This window comes from Orbicella faveolata, unplaced genomic scaffold (assembly GCF_042242905.1).
Source record: "Orbicella faveolata isolate gen_17 unplaced genomic scaffold, um_ofav_v1 contig_46, whole genome shotgun sequence".
NCBI lineage: Eukaryota > Metazoa > Cnidaria > Anthozoa > Scleractinia > Merulinidae > Orbicella > Orbicella faveolata.
The window spans coordinates 25,005,385-25,015,813 of NW_028301576.1; the positions used below are offsets into that span (position 1 = coordinate 25,005,385).

General features: G+C 39.8%; 1 pseudogene; it reads right to left on the reverse strand.

The window, feature by feature from the left end:
• Positions 1-1,042: 1,042 nt before the first annotated feature.
• On the reverse strand, positions 1,043-2,854 carry LOC149099084 (uncharacterized; annotated as a pseudogene).
• Between the last annotated feature and the right edge of the window lie 7,575 nt (positions 2,855-10,429).

Consider the following 10,429-nt stretch of genomic DNA (forward strand, 5'->3'; position numbering starts at 1 on the left):
CCCTCATAAATATCGATATACCGTTAGAAGAGGCTGTATACTGGAAATCAAAATAGGCCGTAAAGTAGCAGCCCCTGACTGACCTACGAAGCTGTCAGGACTTACTAAATACAGGACAAGAAGGACTTTCAATTAAAACGAATTCACATTGATACTTTCTGATCTAAGGTAAACCTTAAAGGCGTTGGATTTCCATCGACCAAGAGCTCGAATTTGTGCATCAGAAAAACTTTGGTCGGCAGCGTAACACGCCCCCCCCCCCCCCCCGATGCGAAAACTGTGGTTTTTGTATCGACTTATGTCTAAGCCGCAATATTGGAGGCAATGCTGGAGCTTGGTATTAAGTTGATACACAGTAATAGGTGACTGATCAGAATTACGCAAAAGAGGGCCAGGTCTATTACTTCGAAGCTTGCAGTAATTAAGAAGGGTTTTAACCGGCCAAAAGGGGACAGAATCATCCCGACTGATTAGGATATCAAATGGCCAGTGGTCAGAATTGTGTTAATAATCAGTGATAGTGATCTTAGCCGTGCATGGGTCACCTTCACGCGATAAAATATGCAGATCACGATATTGGACAACTGAACATGCAAAGCGAGTGCTCTTGGTTGAAAGCTCACCAATTCGCAAAAGTCCTTAAAAAGCAGTAAGAAACATGGTGGAAAGTAGAGTGCGTTGGAAAGCCGAAGAGTTAGTGTATTCAAGGGACCACACAAGCTCATCCAACACTGGTTTTGTAATGGGCAAACAAATAGCTGAATGTCTTTAACGACTTAATGCTGTTAGTAATTTCTGTATTAAAAATGATTTGATTAGGTCACAAAATCCTCTGAGGTTGTGACCATAAGAAATGGTAGAAAGATGTAAAGTTATCGTAGAAAAAGCCAATTTGCAAAAGGAAAGATATGAAATATAAAGGGGAAGACAGACAGGGGATAATAACAACGTGGGGTTAGAGGACAGTAAAATTGAGCATAAAATTGTCGAAAGATGACCCACGTGCGTTGACATGATCTGCGGGTTCCGTCAGTTAGTGCTGAGCTCAACAAGCCACTCAGGTTAGAGACCAACTCTTGGGTAGTAGGTTGTCAGGTACTGTGGTTGGATTCTTGTCTACATCCGGTGAGAGTTCCTTGAACTTTGCTACCTGAAAACGTGAAATGTAATCGGCTCGAGTATTGTAAAATCAGCAATGTGTTTCACGTGAAGTAATACATTGTGTCTGGGGCAACTTGACACTAAATCCCTGATCAACACCATAATACTCTGATGTTTGGATGTCTGCTTGTTGATAATGTCAACAACGGCAGCATTATTGGTAAAGAATATTACACACTTATCAGCCATTAAATGTCCCCAAATATGCATCGCGAGGACAATAGGAAATAACTCTTAAACTGCAATGTTATAAGTTTTCCATGAAACCAGCCATTCGCCGCTGAACCAGTGCTTACCAAAGGCAGCCCCAAAGCCTATTGAGCCTGCTTCATCAGTGTAAAGTTCAAGGGTATGCAACGTTTTCCATGTATTGTCGAGAAAAAATGATTTGCCATTAAACTCCTCTAAAAACTGAATCCACGAAAGGAGATCCTGTTTCAAGCCTTTACGTAAATGGATATGATGGTGTGGCTGTCTTATGCCCTTGGTAAGATCAATCAGGCAGCAAAGAAAAGCACGGCCCGGGACAATAACTTGACAAGTAAAATTTAGTAAGCCTATTAAAGACTGAAGTTCTTTTAGCTTGACTGTGCGACATTTATAAAAATTGTGCAAGAGCATGTGGCATTTTTGAAGCTTTTCGTCTGGTAGTCGCGCTTCTCTTCTCACCAAATTGAGAGTAATACCTGCAAATTGCAATACTGTATCAGGGCCAATGGTTTTTTCCAGAGCTAGGGGTACTCCGAGATGATGGCATAGAGAAATAAAGTTGCCCAAGTCGGCCTCGCACCAGTCTTTGGTCTTTGCAATAAACAAAAAAATTGTCTAATATGTGCAAAACAGATGAGGCACCCAGACGATGAATAGCCAACCATTCCAATGCGGTACTAAAAGCTTCAAAAATGTTGCATGAAGAAGAAAGCCCTATGGGTAGGCATTGATCAAAGTAATGCAAATTATCGAACTTCATACCTAGCAAGGAATAGTCTGCAGGATGAATTGGTGTAATATGAAAAGCCGATTTAATGTCCATTTTAGCTAGAAAACAACCCTCCCCGGTAGCTTTAATGGCTGTGGTCACATCACTAACAGATGTGTATTTGACAGGGGAACAATAGTCAGGAATAGCATCATTAACAGAATTTCCTTTCGGATAGGATAAATGATGAATCAAACGAAATTCAGACGGGTCTTTCTTGGGTACAACGCCCAAAGGAGAGGTATGAAAGCTTGCAAAAGGGGGAGTTCTTAAAGGACCCACTATTTGGCCTGCGTCGTATTGCTTGCGCAAGTTCGTTGTAGCAATTTCCGGTTGGTCTAGGACACTCTTAAGATTAGGAGATTCAAAAGGAAGCCGATCACCAACAAAATTAACACGAAAGCCACAACGGAAACCATCGACAAGGAATTGCTTTTTGTTTTGCTAATAACAGTGTAAGAGGCTTTCAAGCCATTCCACCCTTACAGGGGTTACTGGCAGAGTGTGAAGGGCCTGATACTTGAGTAGAGTTTCTTTTTGGTTTAACTCCACCAGATCGCTGTTGAGGGGTTGGTACAGAGCACTGAATTGCTGGGTGCTTTGCTTCACATTTATAGCAAACGTGTTTGAACTGACACCCTTGGCAGTGTTTTCTGGCATGAAATGCCCAACATGTTTCTCGGGGGGGAAAAATTCGGATGAAAACGCTGGCATGTTGACGCTTGGGGCTTATTGGTGATCAGCTGTGATCTCCAAAAATTAGCTGAGGCCCTTAACCAAAGTTCCCAATGTATTTGATCCCTTGGATATTTATCGGGTGCAGATTGCCTCAGATAACGAAATTGTTAGTCATACCAGAGCCAATCCCCTGGCAATAAAGCCATGTCACGGTCTACCTCGCAATGCTTCATCAACTGTGGGGTTTCACTCTGGTATTGCTCAGTATTAATTGAGACAAAAATGTGACCGTGCACGGGAAAATGTACCTTAACGCTTATCTGTTAGATGGGCAAAAGCGTTAAGCATCCGTTAGTCATCTGTTAGAAAAATCTTTTAAAAATGTTACAGGCGTTAGCCCAACCGTTAGATGTTAGCATCAGGCCGTTAGAACGGAGAGTGCAACTGTTAGCAAGAGACGTGTATCCGTTAGCCGTTAACATTAGACCGTTAGATGGGGCAGCATAACCGTTAGCAAAAACTCTGTATCCGTTAGCACAGCTAGAGAAGTCGTAAGGATCTGTTAGAATAAACTAGCACACATTAAACAGGTAACGATTCCATCAGAATGGCATGACACGCGTTGAAGTAGAAAGCGGTACGTACTCTGAAACGAGACCAGCTCTTGGCTTCCATTTAGTTCAAAACAATCATGAGAGGTAGCTATCTCTCGATGAGGAGTTTTGCAATTATTAGTTTTTGATGATTGATAAATACAACTTGAACGAAGTTCAATAAAGCCTTCATACTATAATTATTATACACGATCCAAAACAAAACACATTTGCCACTTTCGAGAACAGAAACAACATGTAAAATCATAACAACGCTCGTCATTATATGAACTGTTTTATTTATTCCGCAAAGTCCAGTTGTTTTGAGAGCTTGTAATTTTTTACCGTAATTCATGAGCAAATGAAAGTTTAAAAATACCTTACAAATGCCATAAATGGACGAAACAAACACGGAGAAAACTCAACCAAAATGGCCATACGATGAATAAAGATTTTCTGTGAAGTAAACACTGATCACTTGTCAAGAACTTGTGCTCATGTGTCAATTCACAAAGTGTGGGTTCAAAAATTTGCATAAAGTTGTTTACATCTACCAAGATGTGAGAAAGAGCCATATTCTGGCGGAAAGCTTGATAAATATTTTGATAGACTGTTGTCTGATTCTGAATGAGATGAAACCAATTTAACAACATGTATGTGACAAAAACAACTTTATCTGATGAAACCAGAGTCAACAAAAAGCCTGTCGCTTCAAGACTAGCTTCGGACTTTGAAAGGTACCGCTTTTCACATGCTCTGTCAAGAAAGCGTAATCTTTCACAAATCCACCGCTAGATAAAACAGTTACTTTTAAAAAATTCTATACAAAAGCACTGTGTAAAAATAGGTAAAGCGACAAATCCATTTGAGTAAAACAATAAAATATGTTCACCTGGCTCGACTGCCGAGTTTTAAAATTGTTTACATGTGGGTTTAGCGACGTTTCGCGTCCCACACAATAATAAAGGACTCAAATTCTCAGTTTGTCTGTCTCGATGAGGAAGTGATAGTTTATATTACTGAGTTTTGCTTTCAATGCTCCCCGTGGAAATAATTTTTTTAATGTGTCTCATCGATGACTGATGAAATCGGCACTTTGTGTTTCGTTTTTTTAGAAATCGTGAGTGTAAGACTGATCACGGATTGGCACGATTATGTGTTTATAACAATGGACTGAAAGCCACACTGTTCGTACGTTAAAAGCTCTTAGATGTAAACCGTTAGACAACCGTTAAACGTCCTTAGTTGTAGACTGTTAGACAAGCCGTTAAGTGGCTTCAGTCATCCGCTAGAACAAATTGTGCAACCATTAGAATGTGTTCTTCATCCGTTAGGTATACTTAGTTAGCCGTTAGAACATTAGGAGAGAGCGTTAGAACGCTTTGATCATCTGTTAGGCACAATTAGATAACTGTTTGAACGCTAGGACAAAACGTTAGAATGCTGTAAAGGCCGTTAACTATCTGTTAGCTATCCGTCCGTTAGCGACCGTTTAACGGATAAACATTAAGGTACGTTTGGATCAATATCAGCAGCTGGGCAAAGTCCCTTACGTAAAAAACTTACTAAAATTACTTAAAAGTCCCCTATGTAACTACAACAATTTAAACTGTTACAATTACTGTCCGAACCCCCTATACAGTTCTGTTGTCCTAAAAGTTCCAACTTCCAACTTCCCTTATAATTCTTAAAATTTTTCAAGATTCTTAAATGTCTTAGAGGTTCGAACTTTAAGAGTCCTAAAAGTTCGAACTTTAAACGTCCTTAAAGTTCGAACTTTAAGAGTCCTTAAAGTTCGAATTTTAACAGTCCTTAAAGTTCGAACTTTTAGAGTCCTTAAAGTTCGAAATTTAAGAGTCCTAAAAGTTCGAACTTTTAGAGGCCTTAAAGTTCGAACTTTAACAGTCCTAAAAGTTCGAACTTTTAGAGTCCTTATCGAACTTTTAGAGTCCTTAAAGTTCGAACTTTAAGAGTCCTAAAAGTTCGAACTTTTAGAGTCCTTAAAGTTCGAACTTTAAGAGTCCTAAAAGTTCGAACTTTTAGAGTCCTTAAAGTTCGAACTTTTAGAGTCCTTAAAGTTCGAACTTTAAGAGTCCTTAAAGTTCGAACTTTAACAGTCCTTAAAGTTCGAATTTTAACAGTCCTTAAAGTTCAAATTTTAACAGTCCTTAAAGTTCGAACTTTTAGAGTCCTTAAATAAAGTTCGAACTTTAAGAGTCCTAAAAGTTCGAACTTTAAGAGTAATAAAAGTTCGCACTTTAAGAGGACTAAAAGGACTAAACTTGTTCTATATATCAGCACCGCTAGGACTCTTCAAAGTTGTGGAAGGTATAGCAACTAAAAATGGCTCTTAAAGATATGATTCAGGCTAGTGTTCTGAAGTCAATCGGTGTAGTTGAAGATCTGACTCAGTTAAATCTGACTGGCGGGTTCAATCACAAACGTATGCTTCCTTTCTCCCTCACCTCCCCCCGGCACCACCTGTCCTCGCCCGAAATAAAAAATTGACTTCTAATAGTGGGTCATTTTGTAATTCAGGCACTCCGTTTGTGTTAAACTAAGTCAATATGGTGGTGTATCAGCAAAGCGTGTAACAGGAGGTGAAACTGTTTATTTAACTCAGCAATAAACAACATATATATCAATGATTACAAGTTTATTCTTTTGCCGATTTATACAGCAATGATTCGATGTTTTTGAAATACAGATGCAATGATTGCAATGGCCAACCTGTTAAACTATCAACTTCATACAACTTTAAAAGTTTCTTAATGCAATACTTGTAACAAAACTAAATCGACTGTCTTTAACTCCTACATGGATTCGCATTTTGGTAAAAATATTGACCCATTAATCATCTACATATCATTGATAACTAAGGTAACTAAGGTAATTGTGTAGTAATAAAGTAGTTTCAAAAAGGTCAAAAAAGATTCTTTTCATTCAGTAGTGAAATGCTAAAAGTTCTATTTGTTTTATTTTTATTTGTTCATTTATTTATTTAACCAGCATTGGCTCTAAAATTTCCATTTTGACCATTATTTGTTCCAAGCTGCGGGTTAGCAGGCGTTGGCTTATTTCCAACTGTTTCCCCTCAGCCAGTTTAGCATTGTGTACAACGTGGATGGACTGGTTACCGTTTGCTGTTTCCATGATGAAGCTATGATAATAAAGCAGTGTTCTCAGAAAAAACGTGTTTAGTAGCAAGACATTGAGCTTAGTTTTTCTTATCAAATATGATTGTATCGTATGTAACACCCATAATGAAATGGCAGCTATACCCATAATGTATAAAATATCGAGCTCATAATTTTCAGTAGAATTCCGACTACATTTCCGTTAGAAAACGATTTCCAATAATCTTCAAGCCGCAGCAAAATCCCGCGGACTGAAATGGTTTTTGAATCTTACAGTTGTTCTCCCGGGCTCATTGTTTCAGTGGTAAAGATTTAGGTTTTAAGTCGCATAATGGTTTGGTAACTTTATTTATTAGTAGTGTTTGCAATCAATTTATCGAGTGGTAACTTAATAATTACATCTTCTTCCAAGCATTAGAAAAACCAGAAAACGTTATTATGTGGACTCCTTCCATTCACTGCACGCTTACAGAACGGCTGTTAGAAAACGTGTTCAGCCAATTGGATTGTAGCATTTGGAAGTATACTATAAGAATTCTATTAATAACCAATGGTGCATACCTTAAATCAAGGTGGATGGATTCGACGCCTTGAACATATTGCAGGGCAAGGAAGTCGTCTTTGGCAAACAGTCTCCATTTTCATTCCCACTTCTCAAAGAGGGGCCAACAAATAATTTGGCTGCGCAATGGAGTGGGTAATCGCCACTTAAGTACGCCAATGACTCCAGTCCCTTTACTTTTAATGTTGAGGGACATCTAAAGGAAGATGACATTGCGTTAAAGATTATTACTTTCCATTCCAAACCACTACTTATATTAAACAGTTACTCGGACATTAAATCCAAGCAGGATAAGATCAAGCTAAGAAACTGAATCCCAAGGTGATCCTCTTTCTTTTTTGGAAATCGTACCCGCGTGTTTGTTTTCTTGTAGTATTTGATGTTTGGTTGGCCTATAGCCTAGTTAAGTCCCCGATATCAAGAATTCGTTGATATTTCATCTGAGAACACTTTGATATTATAATAATTAAAAAGTGCAAGTCATAAAGGGTATTGTTATTAGTCTTAATAATGTTTTAGCAGAGAAAATCAGTTACCTTTTCCAAGGATTCCCAGAGCAAGTTCGCCCGATCTTTCTCCAAAAGGGAAAAGTGGCGCATTTGGTTGTTGGCGATATGGTCATGTAATTGCCCTCTTCTTAGCGCTTGACCACATCCTTTGACTTGGCAGATCGTCATCACGGCATCGCAAGTCATGGTGTGAGAAGGTATCAGACAACTTCAGGAAAGAAACAGAGGTATGTTGCTCTATCAATTATTGGAGCTTAGAATGCTTCGAGGTAACTGTAAAACTCGTAATCGAGTACCATTTGCGCTACGCAAATTATTTTTGGCCTGCATAATATATTACGTTTTACCATTTTCTATTATTTTTTGGGTATCCTTTAAAATTAACATTCTAACGCGCGACAGTTTCAGTAACACTCCAACTAGCGCGAGACAAGACGGGGACAAGAGCGCGCGCACGAAGCGTGAGAACGAGCGCCAAGCGCGAGGTGTACTGCAGGCTATACTCCAACAAACTATATATGAGTAAAAAATGTAATAAATGACGTTTACGACAGAAATATAATCCTGGATATAATGCTAGGAATTATCAGGAGCCGGTACCGAATGACGCGGAAAGAGCACCTTTTCGATCACATGCGTGAGCGGTAGCGAGCAAAGTGATCAGGCAGGAATGAGTCTGGTGAAGAGGCACCCAAAAAGTTACTGTCTCGCCTCGCGGCTTCCTCTCTAGATTTCGCGCTGCGTAAATGCTAAAACATGGAATTATCTAAATCCACCTACAACCACCTACTGAACTGAAAAGTCCACTAGAATTTTGCTTTTTACGTAGTGTCAATGTTTCTCCATCTGGAAATTATGTTGTTATGTTGTTATTGTTAAGTTGTTTCCATGGGTGTCTCGTCTCATGTAGACTGCAATGCAGTCGTGTTTTCTTTCCTGTTCGGAAGGCGCGAAGCGCCATGACTGTAGTCCTCGCGTGTGAAGCGCGCGAGCCTCACACGGGCATGTGAGGCAAAAAAACGACTGTCGGCTTTTCATACAACAAATTCGTTCTGACCGGTGGTTCAAATGATGTCACTAAGGTGTCAAAAATTCCTTGACACCTTCACTGAATGATTCGATACTTTCGAGAGTGTCTAAACTTTGTAATTTTTAAATCTCAAGAAACAGTAAATAAACTGTCTGCATTCGCGCACCGAATCTCTGCAATTTTCATTCCAAACGTTGTCAAAACTCGTTCAATGTTATTTGCTCTTGTGCGGACAAATGACAATAATTGTTCCACTGAAGGACCTGAAGCTGCATGTGGTGAGGTGGAAGCTAAGCTTATATCAACTTATTTTAAAACTGTTTTGATTCCTTTGTTGTACGCTCGCTCCGCATCCCGATTTGAGGCAATTTCAGATGGTTTAATTAAAGCCTTGCTTCGTTTTCGCAGCGGTGAAATTCACACCTTTAGCAAAGGGCCAAAGGTTATATTACGTAACCTCATCAAAATTTCTGCGTCCCGTTGACCTCATGGATAGTTCAACGATAATCTAACAGAAAGCAAAAAAAAAAAAAACAGAAACATTTTCAAACAGGATTGAAACTCCCTGTTTGCTAATACTGATGGTTTTCTGACTTTTGTTTTACGCCCGGATTTACGCCGCGAGAGCGAAAAACAATATTCGGAAATCTGCTCCACTGGGGTGAGAGCTATGAAACAAGCGCGATTCCAGATTGCGCAAGACAGTAAGGGAAAATCATAAAACAAAATAGTAGGATAATATACCATGAAAAAAAATGAGCACTGTATTGCCCTTATTACACATCTTTCCCTGGAGAAAGTCATGTCATGAAATTGTTTGCGATTTGAGACCAAGTCATCAACATGTAAGTGAGAATGAAAAGTTGCAGACTGATAGCTCGTTTTAGTAAAAACAATGAAAATGATGAATTACGCTTAGTACTCAACGTACCTCTTAACCATTTCACCGCACTTTAAGGGACAAGCAATTTCCCTAAGTGCGCACTCGGAGTCCTTATGAACAGCCTGTTCTCTTCTCTGTAGCTTCTCGCCGCATTCGCAATCGATTTCCACCATAGGACACACTTGGACGTGGTTTCCCTGATCGACGCGTCTTAATGTTTCGCGACAAAGATCGCACGTAACATCTGTTGAAGTACAGCTTTCCACATGTCTCAGTGCAGCGTCCAGTGGGAACTTTTCCGAGCAGGCGCTTCATTCCCCCTCTTTTGTACTGAGCACGTTCAACGCGAAATGGTTCTTACAGAAAGTACGGACGGGCTGTCGACACAACTGACAGAGCACAGGGCCGCTTGCCTCTTGTATAATTTTTTTTACGCAGCATCCACAAAATATGTGCCCACAGGGTGTTGCGATTTGCGCATCGATTATTGGGTTATAACTGCAATATAAATCAGAAGGGCCACATTGTGAAATCTTCAAACTGGTAGAAATGGACAAGGAAAAGAAATTATGTTACGACATTATAGCAATGGTATGTTTTCCTACCAAACATTACAAAGCAATTCCTGTGGAAGATCTTCACTAAACCGTACATAATCGAACACTTGCTTGGATGGCGTGGTAAAGCTCATCATGGCCCATCCTGTCTCCGACAACTTGTGTGCGACTGACTTGTGTGTAGCCTGCGAAGGCTGTCTTCGGCGGAGACAAGCGACAGCCAGAAATAGGTCTACATTTGCAGGCTAATGACGTTGCACGAGCCGATCTCGGTTCCAGTCGCCTGCGCCAAAAAATGAATCAAAATTTAAACCACGGGTCCTTTGGATGGAACGCACTA